The 18,799-nt window shown below is 36.2% G+C and overlaps 1 protein-coding gene across 1 annotated transcript in view; it reads left to right on the forward strand.

Annotated features, from left to right (window-relative positions):
• Window positions 1–15,748: 15,748 nt before the first annotated feature.
• Window positions 15,749–18,799, forward strand: part of LOC134667042 (carbonic anhydrase-related protein 10) — a 47,839-nt gene continuing 44,788 nt past the window's right edge. Inside the window, exon 1 of the mRNA XM_063524344.1 lies at window positions 15,749–16,130. The gene's annotated coding sequence lies outside the window, so the exon portion shown is untranslated. The remainder of the gene's footprint in view (window positions 16,131–18,799) is intronic.

The following is an 18,799-nucleotide window of genomic DNA, read 5'->3' on the forward strand; positions in this document are numbered from 1 at the left end:
TCGTAGATATAATTTATTTTTACAGGTTTAATAGTCATCTGATGCTTTAGATTGCGTTTAATTAGCAGTAAATGCTAATTTCTGTTGCATTACATGTTTTATTTTTATTAAAATCTTCATTTTTCTTCTAAAAAGTAGGTAACTATTTTGTCGAGTTGTTGGCATTGTATCAAATATGATACATATGATTTTCCGAAACTGGAAAATCCTGGATTTTTTTTCTTATTTTTTAATAGTCTAGTATGCTCAATAGGTGACAAAAAACTACAAAAATGTTTATATTTAACATATTTTGAGCCTTGCCAAGATAAGGGTTAACACACAGGTATATGATCTTCTGTATATTCTTTCAACAAGCATATAAGTCAGCTACCTACTCTTGATGGCTGCCTCTTTAGGAATGCCGATTCATACCCCGTTCCATCTGACAGCGAGATCAGATTATAAATTCAAATAACGTGACTAGCCAGTCACAGATAAAAAAGGCTGTAAAGGTTGCAAACCTTTACATTACTCATGTAACAGGGCAGTATTTGCTTGTTCTTTTCTGCTTAACACAAATAAAATTTGAATCTTTATTTCTTTAACTTTAATCGTTATTGTAGTGAAAAATAGTTTTTGTACCTAACCTATTAAAATGTCAAATGGCGAAATAAAAGATATTTCAACTTTTAAAAAAGCCTAAGTATTGATGCGAACAAGTGTATTAGAAATGATTTGAACAATCTGCATGAACAACCTACCTATGAACATTATCCTGAAATTCTTCGAAAATAGTATAAAAAAATTTAAATGTCTGAACGTCCTATTCAGTTTTTGCACTGAAAATAATTTATGGTACAATAAATTGAATCAACCAGGGACACAACCGTCTCCGCGTTAATTAACTTTTCAGCTTTGGATATTAAGCGAAAAGCGAACGCAAAAAATATCCATATGTTTAAAACTTATGATAAGTTACATAATCTATATATATAAATTTGTAATAATTCTTGTAATGCTGTCCCGGGCCAAAGAAAATCCGGAAACTCGTAGGTATAAGTTGTAAGCGCTGGTGGCCTAGCGGTAAGAGCGTGCGACATTCAATCCGGAGGTCGCCGGTTCAAACCCCGGCTCGTACAAATGAGTTTTTACCAGTTGCTTTTCGGTGAAGGAAAACGTCTTGAGGAAACCGGACTAATCCCAATAAGGTCCAGTTTACCCTCTGGGTTGGAAGGTACGAAGACGAAGGCAGTCGCTTTCGTAAAAACTAGTGCCTACGCTAATTCTTGGGATTAGTTGCCAAGCGTACCCCAGGTTCCCATGAGCCGTGACAAAATGCCGAGATGACGAGGTATAAAGTTGTTACCTACCAAAAATGTCCATAATATATTTCCATTATTTACCTACGGTCCTACGTGTCTCTCTCGGAACCATTATTTATGGGCAATACGAGTACATAAAAAATGTGTGTAATATTACAAATAAAATATGTGTGTAATATTGCACCTTGTTATATTTGACATGGGTCGACTTGCATGCATCAGCTTGACAGGGCCAGTATATATCCCGAGTTTAAATAAATTATCACATATTACGTACCTAGCAATGCACGCACGAGAACTTTCCAAAGTTGCGAAACTTTCCACATGAGAAATTCTCGGTAACTTCTGAGAATGTTCTCGAGAACGAGAATTTATTTATTTATCGTAGTTTATACCATGAATATTCACGATAGTTTAGGTGTAGTCCTTACCCCCAGAAAATACCGACTTTTTTCGTCCGCTTCCGGTCAGAAAAATGTATGACGGCCCGGCCAAACGGTCAGACTTAGGTGCGGGGTGCTCGACCAAATGTCATAGAGGAACTCTGGCAGTTTTTGACGCCACCATTTTTTTTCAATATGGCTGACTTTTTTTTTAAACTTTTTAAATTTTGTCCTAGCGCGCTGAAATTTTGGTCACGGAATCTCGGGGTCCCTTAGATACGTATGAAAAAATTCTTTTTTTGAAAAATGCTACAATTGCGCGAAAACAAGCCACTTTTATTTTGTATGGCAACTTTTAAACGGTGCGTGATAGGTGGGGGGTGCTCGACCAAATGTCATAGAGGGCCCCGAGACAAAACAAACTGCATTAAAAAAAAAACAATATGGCCGACATTTTTTTAATTTTTTTCAAGTTGGTCCGAGCGCGCTGAGATTTGGCATGGCGGGAAATAGAGGCCTCTAGATTCTAATGAAACAAAAAAAAAATTTGGAAAAAAATGTCGAAAGTCGAAATGTTCTCTGATATACAGTGAGAATTTAAGCAACTTATTGGTAAATTTATCACATCAACAAAATAGCTAACTGTAATAGACAATAATATATGCATAATAACATTTAGTTTTAATTTATGCCTATTTTAACTTTATTTCAAGTATATTCTCTTGTTTAAACAATAATTTCCATGTTGCAGGAATGTTCTGAGAACATTCTCGAGAACGTTTCCACTTTTTGGGAATGTTCTGCAATTTGTACATTGCTATACGTACCTGGCACAGATTTATCCCGCACATACTTACTTAACTGAAGGTTGGAAAAGCAAGGTTTAGTATTGGAAAGCACATTTTTTATAATTTAATGTTACTAGCTATCTAATGGATGAAATGGATCTTATCAGCCGACATATTTCCATGGCTGAAAATGGACTTCCAACAAAGATACCCATAAGATATGTGCCCACATCTTGACCACAACATTCCGTTCATCTGCGTTCCCTGTGTTCCCGGTACGCGGCTGCCACTTGAGCACCTTTTTTATCCGTCATCGGTTCTACAAGCAACGTGGCAACGTTAAGTACTCTGCCTCTGATTTGCACTAAGCGCAATGCATCCAGCTTTATCATGCGAACGGCTAAGGAGTGGAATTCACTTTCTGCAAATCTGTTCCCAGTCCACTATAGCTTGGATATCTTTAAATCGAGAGTGAATAGACATCTCTTAGGTAAGCATGTTCCATCCTAGACTGCATCGGCACTAACCATCAGGTGAGATTGTGGTCAAATGTTTACCTTTTATCAACAAAAAAAAAACCCGAAGAGCTATGACTCTGTGTGGCTCTCTGCCGATCGACTCTGTGTATCACTGGCAACGCAATGGCATTGGCACTGGTTGAAAACTTTCGCCTTAAAGCACTGGTATTTTGGATTAAAATATATTATTCTTATATTTAAAGACACGTAAAGTTTAAAAGCAGGCGTAATCTTGAAATTTAAATGTACGAGTATGTGCGCCAAAACGTTAATATTTAGGTAGGTACGTTTTCAGTATATTTTATTAGGTATACGTAGTATTTGAATGTCTCTATTTCAAATGTAGGTAGGTAGCAGTTAAATCTTAATCTGATTTTGTAGTTGCAAATACCTAAATAAAACGGGTAAACTAAATTTTAAAATTTAAAACCACACCGACAACTTGCTAATTGATAAGCTCGGAGCGTTCGTTTCAATAGGTGTCACTGGTTGTATCTTTAAATTTATTTGAGGTCGAAACAGGACCTTAAAATGCGGTATTTGTTGGTAAACAGTGGGCGAGTGGCAAACAAAGACGTTTTGGCTAAGGCACCATAATATATTAGGTGCGAGCACGCGACCCGGCAATAAGTCTGCCTCGCCTAGTTCGCCGCTACTTAGATAACAATTATAAATCTCACTAATACTTCTTACTGTCCACACTACGTAGGTACCGTGGCTATCGTGTTGTTATGAAGAAAAAAAAACGTATTGCCACCTGGCGACCTGCATCCTACACATATATTATGTACATAAGTACAATTTACAGAGTGAGAGTATTTAAGCTATATTTAGAGATATTATTGAACGAAATACACGAAATCGAGCGATCGAAATTCAAAAACCGGCCTCCATGATCATATTATTTAGTGAAACATTAGGGGCTCAAAGGGATATATGCAAAAAATCCTATCCTACGGAATATTCGCATCCCTTGTCGTGGACATAACATCATAAAGGCATCAAGAAGCCATCAGAGGTAGTAGCAGGTTGTCCGCGCTCTAACGATATATTATTTTTATATTTAAACCCGTTTGGGTTATGATATTGTTGTACCAAACTTTCAAGCCAAACTGTTTATATACAAACGCTGAGGCTCATTGTAGTGCTAATTATATATTTGGATACTAATATTACTAGGTGGGGATTCAATAAGATTTTAGGCCAACTAGTCGTTATCAAATCGTCACTAACTTGAAAAAATCTCGTATTTCTCACTGCTACTCAAAGTTGAAACGCAGTAAGTCTATGCATCCCATACAGAGTTATCACGTGGTTATCACGTTTTTCTTTTGATTGTCAGAACAAGATACAAGTTCTTTTTTCAAAGTAGTGACAAAATGTAGTTTTTCTGGGAGCAGTAGCTTAAGGAATAGTACATTGTAGGAGAGGACGGAAAATCGCTAAAAGATGGACGAGTGAGTTCGAGGGCCGACACGTTAGTGGAGGCCCTCTAATAATACGAGTCCATCTTTAGCGTTTCCGGCCGAGGCATTACATAGTGCTTTTCACGACTACTGCGAGGAAATAAGAAAACATTTGCATAACTATAAGTACTAGCCCGCGATTTCTCTGGTAGCAAATTACTAGCCACTGCCTGTACTGTCTCTTGAATTTCGGTAGGCGTAAGAATATCATTTTCTTCACTAGAAGAACTCATTTTTATAGCGAACGTAGATACGCGTTTCTTATATTTTTTAGTCAAACATAATTTACACTATCCAATTCAGTAGGTATTTTCAGATCCCGCCTTTTTTTACTTTTTTTACCACTTTTAAGAGGCGTTTTTCTGTTATTTGCTTCAAACCGACTCTAAAGTTAGAAGCGTTTTTGCTAATAAAACCACAAACAGCTACAAAAGTAAAAAACGCCTTAAGCGTGAACTGAATGGATAATTGTTAAAAAAAAATGAAGTGAATGGTTTTGATATTTCTTTTTTTTTTTTAAACAAGAATTTGGTGCTATAAATAACCTAATTTTATTTTTGAAGGAAAAAGTTGCGCAAAAAAGACCTTTTATTGATTTTTATGTTTTAAATGATACTCATTGCTGTAGCGAACTGTCACCAATGACAGATGATGACAACAATGAAACATTGTAGTAGTGGTGCTTCAGGTGCTACAGCTATTGCCTACTTTCCAGCTTGGTTTTAGACCATCTATTGCCACATTTCCGAACAGTGGCGTGAAAAACGAATTTTCATGCTCGCTAGTACCAAAGAAAAAAACGATGGACTTTCTTCGACGCAAGTAGGTACCTTAGGTAGGTACCTAAATAAAAAGTTATTCCATGTAGCTTTGATGCATGTTATGTGTAGAATACGACCTGTACGTAGTAAATCAAACAACTACATTGTACTAAGAATAGTGTTTGAATTTCTAAAGGAAGCAATCCGATCGACGGAGTGAAGTTTTAAACTGATATAAACACGGGAGCGAAGCCTCACAGCCTCGGGGGGCGTCAGCGACTTCCGTTGCACTCGATACAAACGACAGACGAATATTTTATTTCAAATAACATTTCTCAAAAGTTTGTGCTTTTCATTATATTGCGACATAAAATAGTAGAAATTAAATGAAACGCAACAAAAAAATCTATACTAAATTTTATTGCTGCCATGTTTAAGGGTTTTACATCAAAAATGTGACAGTTACTTACGTAGGAGGTGGCGCCCTCAATGAAATTTCTTATCGGGCTCGCGAGGTTTACCTACTTTTATAATTATGATTTCATAACAAGAGTTTGTACAGAAAACACAAAATCAAAAGACAGGTAACTGAAATACTTATTTATAGGGTTAGTATACCGGGTGTGGCCTGTAATATGAGCAAAAAATTAAACTGTAGGCTGTACTTCTCATACTGACCAACATTTGTACAGCGACTTTTAAAAATAACATGTCGTTTGATTTTTAATACACTTTAAAGTTTATTCTAATACGCAATGTATTGCGAATTTTGTTATGATTAAGGCGTGACAAGCAACGTCAATCACAATGATATGGCGTGGCGATGGCGTCCATTGAAGATAATATTTATTTTTTATGAAAAATAGGAAGTTTAAATACTACATAATTTTTAAAACTTGTTGAACAAAAGTTTCACCGTTTGAGGAGTACAATCTATGTTTTAATTATTTGCTCGTATTACAGGTCACACCCGATATAAATGAACTTATCCTATTAAGGAAAATCTATAAGAGCAAAAATGTTTGCGACAGTTAAATAGATAATTATATTGTAGTGTTTATAATTTTAAAATATTATTATTTTTTCTCTACAACTATTTATAACCACAATAAACTGACACATAACGTCATAATCATAAACAGCGAACTTATTTTGTAGCTTCTTATGTTTTTAGTGTCCCGTACAAAACTTTGTTCACGGAATAGGTACTTATATATCATTAAACTGAAAATTTTGCAATCGGGTAGCTATGACTGTCTTTTCTACGTGCTTGGGTAGATACCGTTTCTCAACCCACCAACGACGCGGCAGCTGACAGACACGAAATTTCATTACAAACCTCACTTGACATGTTTCAAAGTTTTTGGCCGGGAAGTTATTGCTCATAAAAATCTATTGCTGGCTTACAGTCCGTCACTATAGCATACAGGGCACAACTACTATTATGGCCAGAATATATATTTACTTAAAAACAGGTTCGTTCATAGATATGCAAGCGAAAAACAATGAATTTAAGTTTTATATATTTTATGGATTGTTATTATATGGCGTGAATTTCCCGCCATTTGCACAATGGCAACGCTCCAAGAAAAAACAGATTATTTTTCACTGGGACGCTTTTTTACGCCATTGTAAATCTTGTGCGAAGAATAGCCGTTTGTGTTCCGGAATGCTCGCCATGTCTGGATTATTGAAAAATTTGTTCCTTTTCTTGAGCTAGTAGGATTACGGTGTGATTGTTTTACGTCATGATATTTAAATTACATTTTCATCACAACCAAAATCATGTTTTACAGGCTTTTTGATGTATCAAAAACTTACCCGTTTGAATACTGACACCATACAAATAATTGTAAGTGCAAGAGCACAAAATAAAGGTCAAAAGCACTCGAGTCTAGATAAGATAAAATTGGAAGGTTGTCCTAATTAAAATGTACCAACCAAAATATCGCTGAATTGTCCACTAACCGAGGAGTATGCTTCTAAAAAAGGTCTAGAGTTGGCTGCCGAAAGTTCGCCTCTTATTATGATAAAGCCCTTCACAGAGCCCTCTTCAAGAGTACGTAAGATAAACGAGACAGCTCTTGTTTTGCTTTAAATATGGAGTGATTTTAATAACTTCTCCATTCTTTTGTTGCAAAGTGTCATTTTTGTTTATAGTAGATTTGTTTTCCTCAATTTAATGGAATCTTTTTTTACGTGTATTTACATACACACATTCTTTTTTTTTCTAGCCTACTTTGGTGTCCCACTGCTGGGCAAAGGCCTCCCCTCGTTTTCTCCACTCGACCCTGTCATCGTCATTTTCCCACCATTTGGGGTAGAATGCGTCCAAGTCGTCCCGCCATCTCCTTTTCGCCATCGCCATACAAACATAATTTTATTTATAAATAAGTTTTTGGAAAAAAGGTAATTTTTGGTACAAGCTTTTATCGCTGACTACACTTTTTTTTTCACAAGCAACTAATACTCATCGAGACAATTCTAAAAACCCCAAACATTGGCTAACTACCAGCTACTACTACTATTCGTTACCGTGCAGTTAGCCGCGACCGCGACCAGTGAAAGCTGTGTTGGAGCATCGAAAATAAAGGTGTTACCTTTTTAACAAATGTGTGATAGACCAGGGTATATAAATGTGTTTTATCTAATATTTGTTGGAAACGCGAAAGTTTGAAATGTTATAACTTTGACCACTTTTTTTGCTATTAAATATTATTAAGGAACCTCTTTTTTTTACCCGACAACCAACACTATCGGAAAAAAAAGTTAATAGCCAAGCGGACCTCAGGCTCCCATGAGCCGTGGCACGTGCCGGGACAACACGAGGAAGAACTCTATCGGAAAAAATATAAAATAATAATTAAAAAATAATCTACTTAAGATGCCCAAAACCTATCCCTTGTTGACTTCAATAATCCCATCGCTTTGCTCTAAAGCATGCCAAACTGAGATAAAAACATGGGTAGAGTCGGATTAAGAAAAGTCTGCAGCGGATTTGATAGCCCACGTTGTGCAAGTGTCATGGCTATCAAACCGGCTTCAGACTTTTCATGGACTGACTCTAAAGTTATGTACGGTGAGTTTCCTAATTTCTAGATATGATACCTACAGTTCAAGAACAAACAACTTGAAAAGAAAGTCGTAACATCAACGCCAGCCAATACTGAATTATTTATACTGATTCAGCTGAATGGAAATTGAAGAGCGTTTTGACACCTATTGACTCTATTCTTATGACTTGTGAGTGATAGCCTCTTTTGTGCCAACTTCTGCTCTTTGTATTCTTTAAACGTATCGTTTCTCAAACAGAAAAGTTATTCTGTTATTTAAAATACGAGAAATTTATCCAGTTTCCTCCCTATTGATGTATTTATCTGACGTTAAAGAAGTCTGACGGGTTTATATTAACTAGATGTACCTAGATTATTTACTACGCAATTTTAGTGCTGTTTTTATAACAAAATCATGCACCACTTCTCCTTTTCAAACTTCAGAAGATTTTTTAATAAAAACTCATTTAAAACAATGAATATCCAAATCATTTTAGCGTAAAAACCCATTACTTTCTCGAATGCGAAAGCAATCCAGCAAAAACGTGTGAATGAAGGCAGATGTTGATTCATACTCGTATTTTTCCATCTTTAGGGGACCAACGCGGTCACTCTGCGCGTATATGTGGGCCTTATCCACTGTGAAGTTAATTAGTAAAAAACCGGGCAAGTGCGAGTCGGACTCGCGCACGAAGGGTTCCGTACCATAATGCAAAAAAAAAAACAAAAAAAAAGCAAAAAAAAAAACGGTCACCCATCCAAGTACTGACCACTCCCGACGTTGCTTAACTTTGGTCAAAAATCACGTTTGTTGTATGGGAGCCCCATTTAAATCTTTATTTTATTCTGTTTTTAGTATTTGTTGTTATAGCGGCAACAGAAATACATCATCTGTGAAAATTTCAACTGTCTAGCTATCACGGTTCGTGAGATACAGCCTGGTGACAGACGGACGGACGGACGGACGGACGGACGGACGGACGGACGGACGGACGGACGGACGGACGGACAGCGAAGTCTTAGTAATAGGGTCCCGTTTTACCCTTTGGGTACGGAACCCTAAAAATGAAAGGATTATAAATAATTTAGCCTATAGGTAGATTCCATAATACTTATGTATGTAGGTAGGTACATGACTATATCAACTAACTAAAAGCTTTAAACCATATACAGCGATTTCTTGTCTTATTTAAACTATTTTAAAATCATGCCTAAGTTTATTCCAAATCATTAAAAATGCGTAAAAAAATAGTTTGATGTAAGAATTTGGACCCCTTTCACGAAATTACATTAGTAGTGTAACGTTCCACTACGTGACACCGAGCTTTTGCAACCTTCATTTCAATTGCTCGACGTCGAGGCATGCGTCGAAATAAACATGAGGTCGCGAATACATAACGTAATGTCCTGCAGGAAATAAATATAACGACATCGTGCAATACGTCCTCAGTTCAAGTTTAATATAAACCGATGTCCATTCCCGAAGTTGTTGGAAACATACATTTCGCCGGACAAAATCCGTTTCAAAGCCGGTAAACAAATCTATCCGCGCATCGGTCCTATGATGGAACGGACCACAAAATTCAATTACGTGGCAGACAAAATAAAAACGTCTCGGTGCGCAGATACACGGTGATTTGTTTTCAGTTTCACTAACGTAACGTAGCGGCGTTTCGCTTCAATGTACCTGTAGTGTCATATCTGCGGTCGTTTCTGAATTTACTACTTCTATTTAGCATTTTAGAAACAAATGTATTTTACGAGGTAATTTATGACGAGTAGATTCACTCAGAAAAATGTAATTTTTGAAGAGTCAAACCATGGTAAAAAATGTTACACTTAAAATGTTTTACTATGATAAAATGATCAATTGTTTTACTTTGTTTATAAAATAAAGACAACACAGACCCATTTTTTGAATAATTTTCATATATAGATCATACCTATTTAAGTAGTTAGGTACTCGCAAAGGCCATACCGAAACAAAATTAACTCGCTATTTTCATCATAAGTTATACTCGTACGACGTTTAAAATTAGTTACCTTTTACCGAGCAAGTTCAGAGCATATGAAAGTGTCTTTTCTCGGATGCATCGTGAATTTTGCAGAAATAAAACGATGGCACGGAGCCCCGCCATTGTGAAATACGTCAAGAAAATAATCGCCCGCAACTTTCGTACGATCCAACTGTTCGGTGAGATAATGTCTGGAGATGAAAGTTGAACTGCTTGCTACCGTGACAGATGCTACTATTATATGATACCTCGCATTATATTACTAGAAACGATTTTAGCATCACTAACTTTTTATATTACTTTAAAACAATGGTACGGTGCATAAGGTGATGCACGGGACCATTGATCGGAGTCAACTGTACCAAACAGCCGGCGTATTATGGAAAGCTTTATCCATCTTTATCCACGTGATAAAGTAACTGTCACATTTAAACACCGTGCTGGGATGACGAACACCGTTTTATCACGCTGTCACGTAGACAAGAACTATCATATCCGTACAGTACGGATATGATGGTCGTATTTGTCTACATGACAGCGTGATAAAACGGTGTCCGTCTCTTTCTATCCCGCATAATAGTTAAAAAGTGACAGTTGTTTTATCACGTGGATAAATGTGGATAAAGCGATCCATAATAGGCTTGCAGGACGTCAAAATGCACTTTTTGTAGAGGGCACCTTGGCGTTAAGGGAGGTGTCCGACATGAGGCGATATAACAAGAAGCGATAAACTATTATTATTGGTTATGGCTAGCAGACAAAACTTAATTTAAAGGATGTGTGCGGTATTGTAGTTTATGTAGGTATATATGTAATATGTTTTTTAGAATATATATGTATTTAGTTGTGTACATATGTATTTAGTTGTGTATATATGTATATATTTGTTGTAGGTAAGTTGCTAATATTATAATTAACTAAAAAACTTTTCGTTTTTATTATCATTATAATTTTCTTATCTTGTTCTTTTATTTACGCTGTTGGTACAGTACGGATGTCTACCGTCTCCAATTCTCCCTCAATTGCTCAAAGGTTAACTGGAAGAGATCCCCTAAAGGGATAAGTTCGCCTTTGTACTAATGATAAATGTTATTTTTCCTGTTTTGTTTTGTTTTTTGTACAATAAAGTGTTTTACTACTACTACTACTATTTTTTCATGCAAGAAACGTTTGGGGGTCAAACAGAAAACTGTGTCTTTGTCTTTCCTGTAGACATACACAAGAGTTAAGGGCTATAAAGGTTAATTTTTTATTTAACGTGGATAACCACGTGAAAAGGTTCTCCTTTTATTTAGAGAACTATGATAAAATCATTACTTACATGCCCACAAGCTGTTAATTATTGCCCACAGGAGAGAACACTAGTGTGTTCGCGCGAACAGTACATTTTTCTTTTACCTATATAGCCCTTAACTCTTGTCTATGTATACAGGAAAGACATAACACAGTTTTCTGTTTGACCCTTGGGTAGTTGTACGAGTACTCGTACAGTTAGCATCAAAATTGGCGTATGAAACAACGCACCAAAAGTATCTGACATCCTCAAATACTTACTTTCCGAAATATGAGATACCTTGACAAATCCGTTTAAAAGTATCTGCAACAGTTTGATTGTTCTACTTATCTAGGGGCCACTAGTTGCCTGAAATAAAGATTTTTCATTTAATTAGAAAAAATGCATAATACCACAATTTTTGAAAATTATATTTAACATGCTTTTCTTTAATCTGCCATAAAATCATGCACAGTGTACATTTCAACAGCGCGTCAAACAGGAACGTGTTGGAAATTCAAAATTCCATACAAAATGAGACTAAACTCGTACGTCACGTCACGCTATCGAATGATATTTCCATTAGGGGTAAGGTAAACTTACAAGTGCTCGACATGCTAATAGATGACACCTTGCTGTCACCTCTATTGACAATGACTTAAGTTTCAAGATGACATGTACTGGGACCGCGTCGAGCACCAGTACGTTTACCTTACTGTGCAAGAAAACTTATTCATTCCATGTACTTGCTACTATAACCAGGTATAAGAAACCATTTCTTAGAGCAGCGGGCGAAATACCCCGTGAAATTAACTCTTGCACCCAACCGGACACCTCTCAGGTACGCGAGACAAACGGCCGGCTACGGAGCTACTCGCGCGAATGGAAATAAATAGTTTAGAAGGTAAAAATGCATGCACTCGAGGTCTGAAATGGTTAGGTATATCATCTTAGAAAAGGTTATTTAGGTATAAGTTTCGTATAGGTCGATTACGAATGCTGGTGCGGATTATCGACTGGTTTGCTATCAAAATCAATGTTGATTTGACATTGACCTGATTTTTTGATATTTTCTGCAGCAGTGAAGTGACCTTAATAATGCAGCGGTAACACTGATGCAGTCTAAATATCACCATTACATTAATGGATAATTAATTAAAGCGGGCGGGGCGGCGGTAAGCGCCGAAATTTTAAAACGTAACAAATATAAGAGCCTCGGTTGAGACTACCATTTTGTACCACTTGGAGTTGAAAATCTAGGTCCAGGTCCATGGGGTCTTAGCGCAGTTGTTCAGTTGTTCGCAGAAATCGCGAAGCGTCTGGTTGACGTAACTGGTGACAGAAGAGCTGGCGGCTACCTCACACAACGTATCAGCATTGCGATACAGCGAGGTAATGCCGCCAGCATCCTTGGTACAATGCCTCAAAGGTCTATTTTAGATTTAAGCTAGTTATAATTTCTTTTAGTAATACCACTGTATATAATTATCTTGTTTGTAAATAAATGTCAAAACTATTGTCAATAATCTTAGCACCATCTTCAAAACGATACTTTTTAACGTGGCGACTTGGTCGGCAATGCGGCGGGCCTTCATAAAAAAGACAATCTCTCTTATTGTCGCAATCTGTTACACATGCTCCACCGGGTTATGTCTGCAGCCTCATAAACGACAAAGTAAACCATAATTTATTGCACAAATTTAGGGTCAAATGTAACAATGTATTGCTCGCGTATATAATTTTAGTTAACGCTTTGTGCAATCTGAAACTAAATTCTGTTATTTATCAAACATGTTTATATTAATTAAGCTTTGTTTGATGATAAATATTAATGTTGTTTATTTGCATTACTGACAAAAATATATGATAATTATGACACTAGGGCGGGCTCATTCCTAGGCCAAAGAATAGGCATAGCTATTCAGCGTGGGAATGTAGCCAGCCTTATGGGTACTCTTCCGCAGGGGACAGATCTGGGGGACCTAAGGTAGGTGGGTAAGTTTTATTTATTTATTTAATTAGTTTTAGTTTTAATTTATTTAGTTTATACTTAATTTTAATAATAGTTTGTATAAGTTTTGCTATTGACACTAGTTAAATTGAGTACCTATTTAATAGCGTTTTAATTATTTACACTGACTAAAAGTGTTGCATTTGTGATCTATACTTCCATGCATTTCTACTCATGGTTACAACAAGTGCCGGGAAAAATGTAGACCTGCAGCGGTATCATGGTCGCATTTTTATTACTTGTCATGTCATGGGTCACTTTCGCACGCACATACTTGTTAGAACATGACAGGCATGATGATGGATGATAAAAAACCAACCATTTTAGCCCTACAGGTATACTTTGTTATTATATAATTTAGACTGCTCTTCTGTGGGACAACGAGAGCATTGTTGCACTCAAAACGTCGCGAAGCCAGGGCTATAACCGCGAAAATCGAAGTTCGCAAATTGCGGGCATTTTTCTCTGTCACTCTAAATACGCCTTCATTGGAGTAAAAGAGAAAGATCCCCACAATTTGCGAATTTCGGTTTCGGCGGTAGCCCCATCAGAGGGGCGACGGGCGACACTCCTCCTTTCGGGCATTCTCGGCTCCGTCCGGGTCAGCATTGCCCCGACCAATTATTAGGGTTGGCACAACTTGACGTCCCTTTGCGGCACGACCATAAATAAGATTATGACTTAAATTTTGACAACCCTAAATAGTGCCATAAAAGTAAGGGACAGCACGATTCGTCCCTGAATCGCTGTCAAACTTCGGTTTTGTAGGAAGTGTCCATTCTGTACGGTAGTAGGTAGGTACTATTATTTATTGTGGCGAAGTAACTTTAAAGTTCGTTTAGTACTTGATTATGTTCTTTTAATTTTATAATGGGTATGTCAGGATCGTAGCAAGTGGAAATCTGTGGTCTCTGCCTACCCCTCTGGGAAATAGGCTGATTAATTTTATAATATTGCGTGTCAATTATTAGGGACCCCTAAATATTTTTTGATAAAACAGGCCACGTCATTCCTGTTTTCTCTGTAACCAAAATTGGTTTGTGGACCTTCCACACAAAATGGCTTACACGGTGTAAGTTACACCACTTATAACGCCATGAAAAATGTAGCTATTGCTTTGAAAAATACTAGTTGAACTTTTGAAAGTCTGAAGCATAGCTCTTCTTTTATTCATGCCCTGACATGTGGCGCTCTCCGTTGTATACAGGCTTTCTTCTTAAACAAAATAAACAACATTTGCTTCGAGTTTAGTCCTTTGAGAGGCAGCTCCCTGTTGATGTTTTATGAATGAGACTCTGCACTTAGGTCTCATGTTATTGATAGAAAATTTGAGTTCTTAAATTTAAAATGTTAGATGTACATATATTAGATGAATAATTATATCTAGTCTTGGCAGTAGTCGAATATTAAATGAATGAAAATAAGTTTATTTTTGAAAACAAAATTCTTTAATGTAGGTTGTATTTGGTACCAAAACCATTTGTTCCAATATTGTGTCAGTGTTTTGTGTTAGGTATAGGTATTTCGTTTTAAATGCACATTTCGAAATATTAGGTACGCAAAATTAAGAAGTACAAAATATGAATTCAGTAATTTTCACCAAACCAGCTTGCAAAGGTTCTTTTCATACTTAAATAAATATAAAAAGGTTGCATTTTATCCATAAGTGGCGATAAACTCCTACATCCATCGCAACGCTCAATATTCCAATTTTTTAACCGTTCGCTACGCTTGTGGTTCTATTTTGGAATCTTTCGCTTGCTCGGGTATCAATATTAGCACTAGTTAAACAAAAACTTTGCCCCTTGTAAAACAAATAACTATTGTTTCTACATGTCATTTTTACACACAATACACGCACCATCGAAATGCCTGTTCAGAAACTAAGTGAACTATTTTTTAATCTGACAGTCTCAGATTTTTTAAGATTATCCCCACCATCCCGACAGCGTAGGCCGATCCCTTTGTCACGCGGAAAACTGTAACTATCTCTGTCGCGCACGGAAAAAAATCAAGTGTTTTCAAACTCGCCGCATCGTTTTGCTTGCATTCTGCTATTGGAAATACGACCTTTTGGTTTCAGTCACATTGTACAGTTTCCCTTCTCGAATATGGCGAACTTCGATCATTTTGAAGCCAAGCCCTCAAGCATTGTAATACTTGTATAGAGCAAGTGTCTTAAGATATAGCGTAAGCATTCGAATTCAGACTTTACAGCATTGTTATAGAGATTTTTATCCAAAAGCGACGGGTAAAATGATTGGTCGTTTAGTATCGAGAGGTTAAAGGAAAACTTGAAAGGTAGGAAAGCGGGAATGTGTCGGCTGAAGCGAAACAAGCCTTCAGTCGCACCGCGCACATGCTAGCGTGCGGACGAATTCAAAGGTTGGATTTTACGTAATATGGCGGGAACTTTACGATAAACCGCTAACTTCTTAAGTTGTACGCGTATTTTTTTGGTCATTCCAAATCGAGTATAGTTTTTATGGCGTGTATTTTAATGAATATTACTTTGTTATGAAGTGATTAAGAACTGAACAACACCTGTTTTGTATCAAGTAAGTATTCATATCTAACTCTGGAACTTTTAATTGCTTATTACTTATTAAAGTTTTCCGACCATCCAATTTTTATTAAGTACTACAGTTATCAGCTACAAAGGAATTATTATTAAAAGTAATTAAACAAATAGTTCAAGGAACGAATCGTGAAAGATTTATGCTAGGTGAGTGTTCCATTACAAAAACATTAAAATTCTGGCCATCCAACGAGGTAACGCTGCCAGTCTACTGGGCACCATAACACATGACAGCGACCTAGGGAGTATTTTTTATTTATAAGTCTATTTATATGATTATTTTAAGTTTTATATTCCATGTAGTTTAGTTTTATTATTGTTTAGTTTGTAATATATATAAAATATAGTTTGTTTACTTAAAAATACTACCAACTTTTATTTAATTCACTAGTTATTAAATAATAAAAAAATGATGTTTTTTAAATAGTTAAAGTATTAACTTATAATTGCTTTTGGTTTGTATGTAATGTGTGGAATGTTTTGTTATATAAACAAAACAATCTATATACGCGTTCTTAGATTTTTTTTTAATTAGCCGTATACTTATTATGATAACATCATTATATTAAATCGCGTAAAACTTTTTATCTTGGATTCATACCCGAAAGGAACAAATCGGAATCGTATTACGTACTAAACTAAAGTTAACGTTGTCCATCCGTTCGCCTGAATGCCAGCGTCAGCGATTCAGAACCGTTTTAATTTTTTTTTATTTGATTATATTTGTTTGTTTTGTGTATTTTTAATTGGGAAAGCATACTACTCGATCGGAGAATATTTGTCTGATACAGAATATTAATTATATAGGTATATATGTAGGAATGTAAATAACAAAATTATATTTTATTTTTATAGATTAAGTTTGTATATGCATGCACCATCTGGAAAATATGGCTAATGGCTAAACATAGTGATACTCTTTATTAGTGTACAATTATATCTGTAAAAACCTATGTTTACAAATAAATATATGATTTATTTATTTATTTAACCAACTTTACATTGACAGTTCAACCAAAACATACAAATAATGGGTTATTAACAGACATCGTAACGTTTACAGCATTTTTGGTGAGCGGAGTGGTGTTAACGGAATTTGTATAAAATAGATAATTCCAACTGAAATGGTAAATTAAGGTCAATATTAACGTAATTAATGCTAATTAATCATTAGGGTCAATCACGCTAGCCCAATCCGCATTGGGCTAGCGTGGGGACTATAGCCCAAGCCCTCTCACGCTCGAGAGGAGGCCTGTGCCCAGCAGTGGGACGTATATAGGCTGAGATGCTGATGATGATGATGAATCATTAGGGTTGAAATTGTTTATACCGATTCCGTTAACACCACTCAGCTGCACCAAAAATGCTGTAAAAGTTACGATGTCTGGTTATTAAACATAATTATCTACATAAAACTAATTATAATAGGCTTATCACTAAAATTACCCAATTAATATTAATAGTTGTGTTGTCTATATAGAGGGCTGCCCTGGCTGGGAATTTCGGTTCTGTTTGATAGATAATTAAAATTTTTGAAAGTGTTAGTTATTATTGCTAACACAAAATATAATAAATAATAAATATATGTAATAGAAACTGAGAAGCCTCATGGAAAATATGCCTTCCTATTTTCTAGATAGATAGAAAATAACAAGGTAACTACGTGTTTTTAACACTTCATCGCTCTACATTGCATAACCCGTAACAAGTGAAATTAACATTGAATGTGGCTGATTGCAGTTACAACGAAAACGAAAAATATAAAGAAATCGAAAATAAATAGATGCGGTAAATGTTGTATTTCAATTACCTATTTTTATTATCCAAGGATAACGAGGACTTAGTCAAAAGTTTAGAGGATTTCTGCTACTTACAAAGAACATATAGAAAGACCTCCCAGAAGTCGTCGGCAACGTCGAGGGTCTGGCTAGGCTTCTTGGTAGAGTTGGGTTGGCAAGAATAGTGCCGCCAACTCACCACGCAAAATAGGCGCATTAATATGGCGTCGAGTTGTGGAAACCAAGCCCGCGAGAACCTATAACCATATAGAAAGAAATAAGAATGGTTTATGTTTAGTTTGCATATTATTTGCCCACGCAGAATTAGCGGCTGAAACACTCGAAGATTTCGACCAGACTACCATTAGCGTAATGGTAACATTCCATTTCTAACCGCAGCTGCACTACCGGTACTTAACGCGTCGCTGTCATTGTCAATTTCCATAGTAAAATGAAAGTAGTGCAGCTGTTGTTGGAAATGGACTGTCACCTTAAGGGTTTCTAACCGCAGCTGCACTACCGGTACTGAACGCGTCGCTGTCATTGTCAATTTCCATAGTAAAATGAACAGTAGTGCAGCTGTCGTTGGAAATGGACTGTCACCTTAAGGGCAACAATCCATTTCTGACCGCAGCTGCACTAGTTACTACTGCGAACGCGTTGGTGTTATTGACAATTTCCGTAGTAAAATGAATGGTAGTGCTGCTGTCGTTGGAAATGGATTGTCACCTTTAGCGTAACATCTCATTATCATTATAATTAATATAGTTAATTTAAGACGATATGTGAACGACTGCTTTTCCATACAAACGTAGTCCCAATTTTTCTCTATGGATATTGACATTATTATATTTAAATTTTATTACACAAA

The sequence above is a fragment of the Cydia fagiglandana genome, chromosome 8, assembly GCF_963556715.1.
Source record: "Cydia fagiglandana chromosome 8, ilCydFagi1.1, whole genome shotgun sequence".
NCBI lineage: Eukaryota > Metazoa > Arthropoda > Insecta > Lepidoptera > Tortricidae > Cydia > Cydia fagiglandana.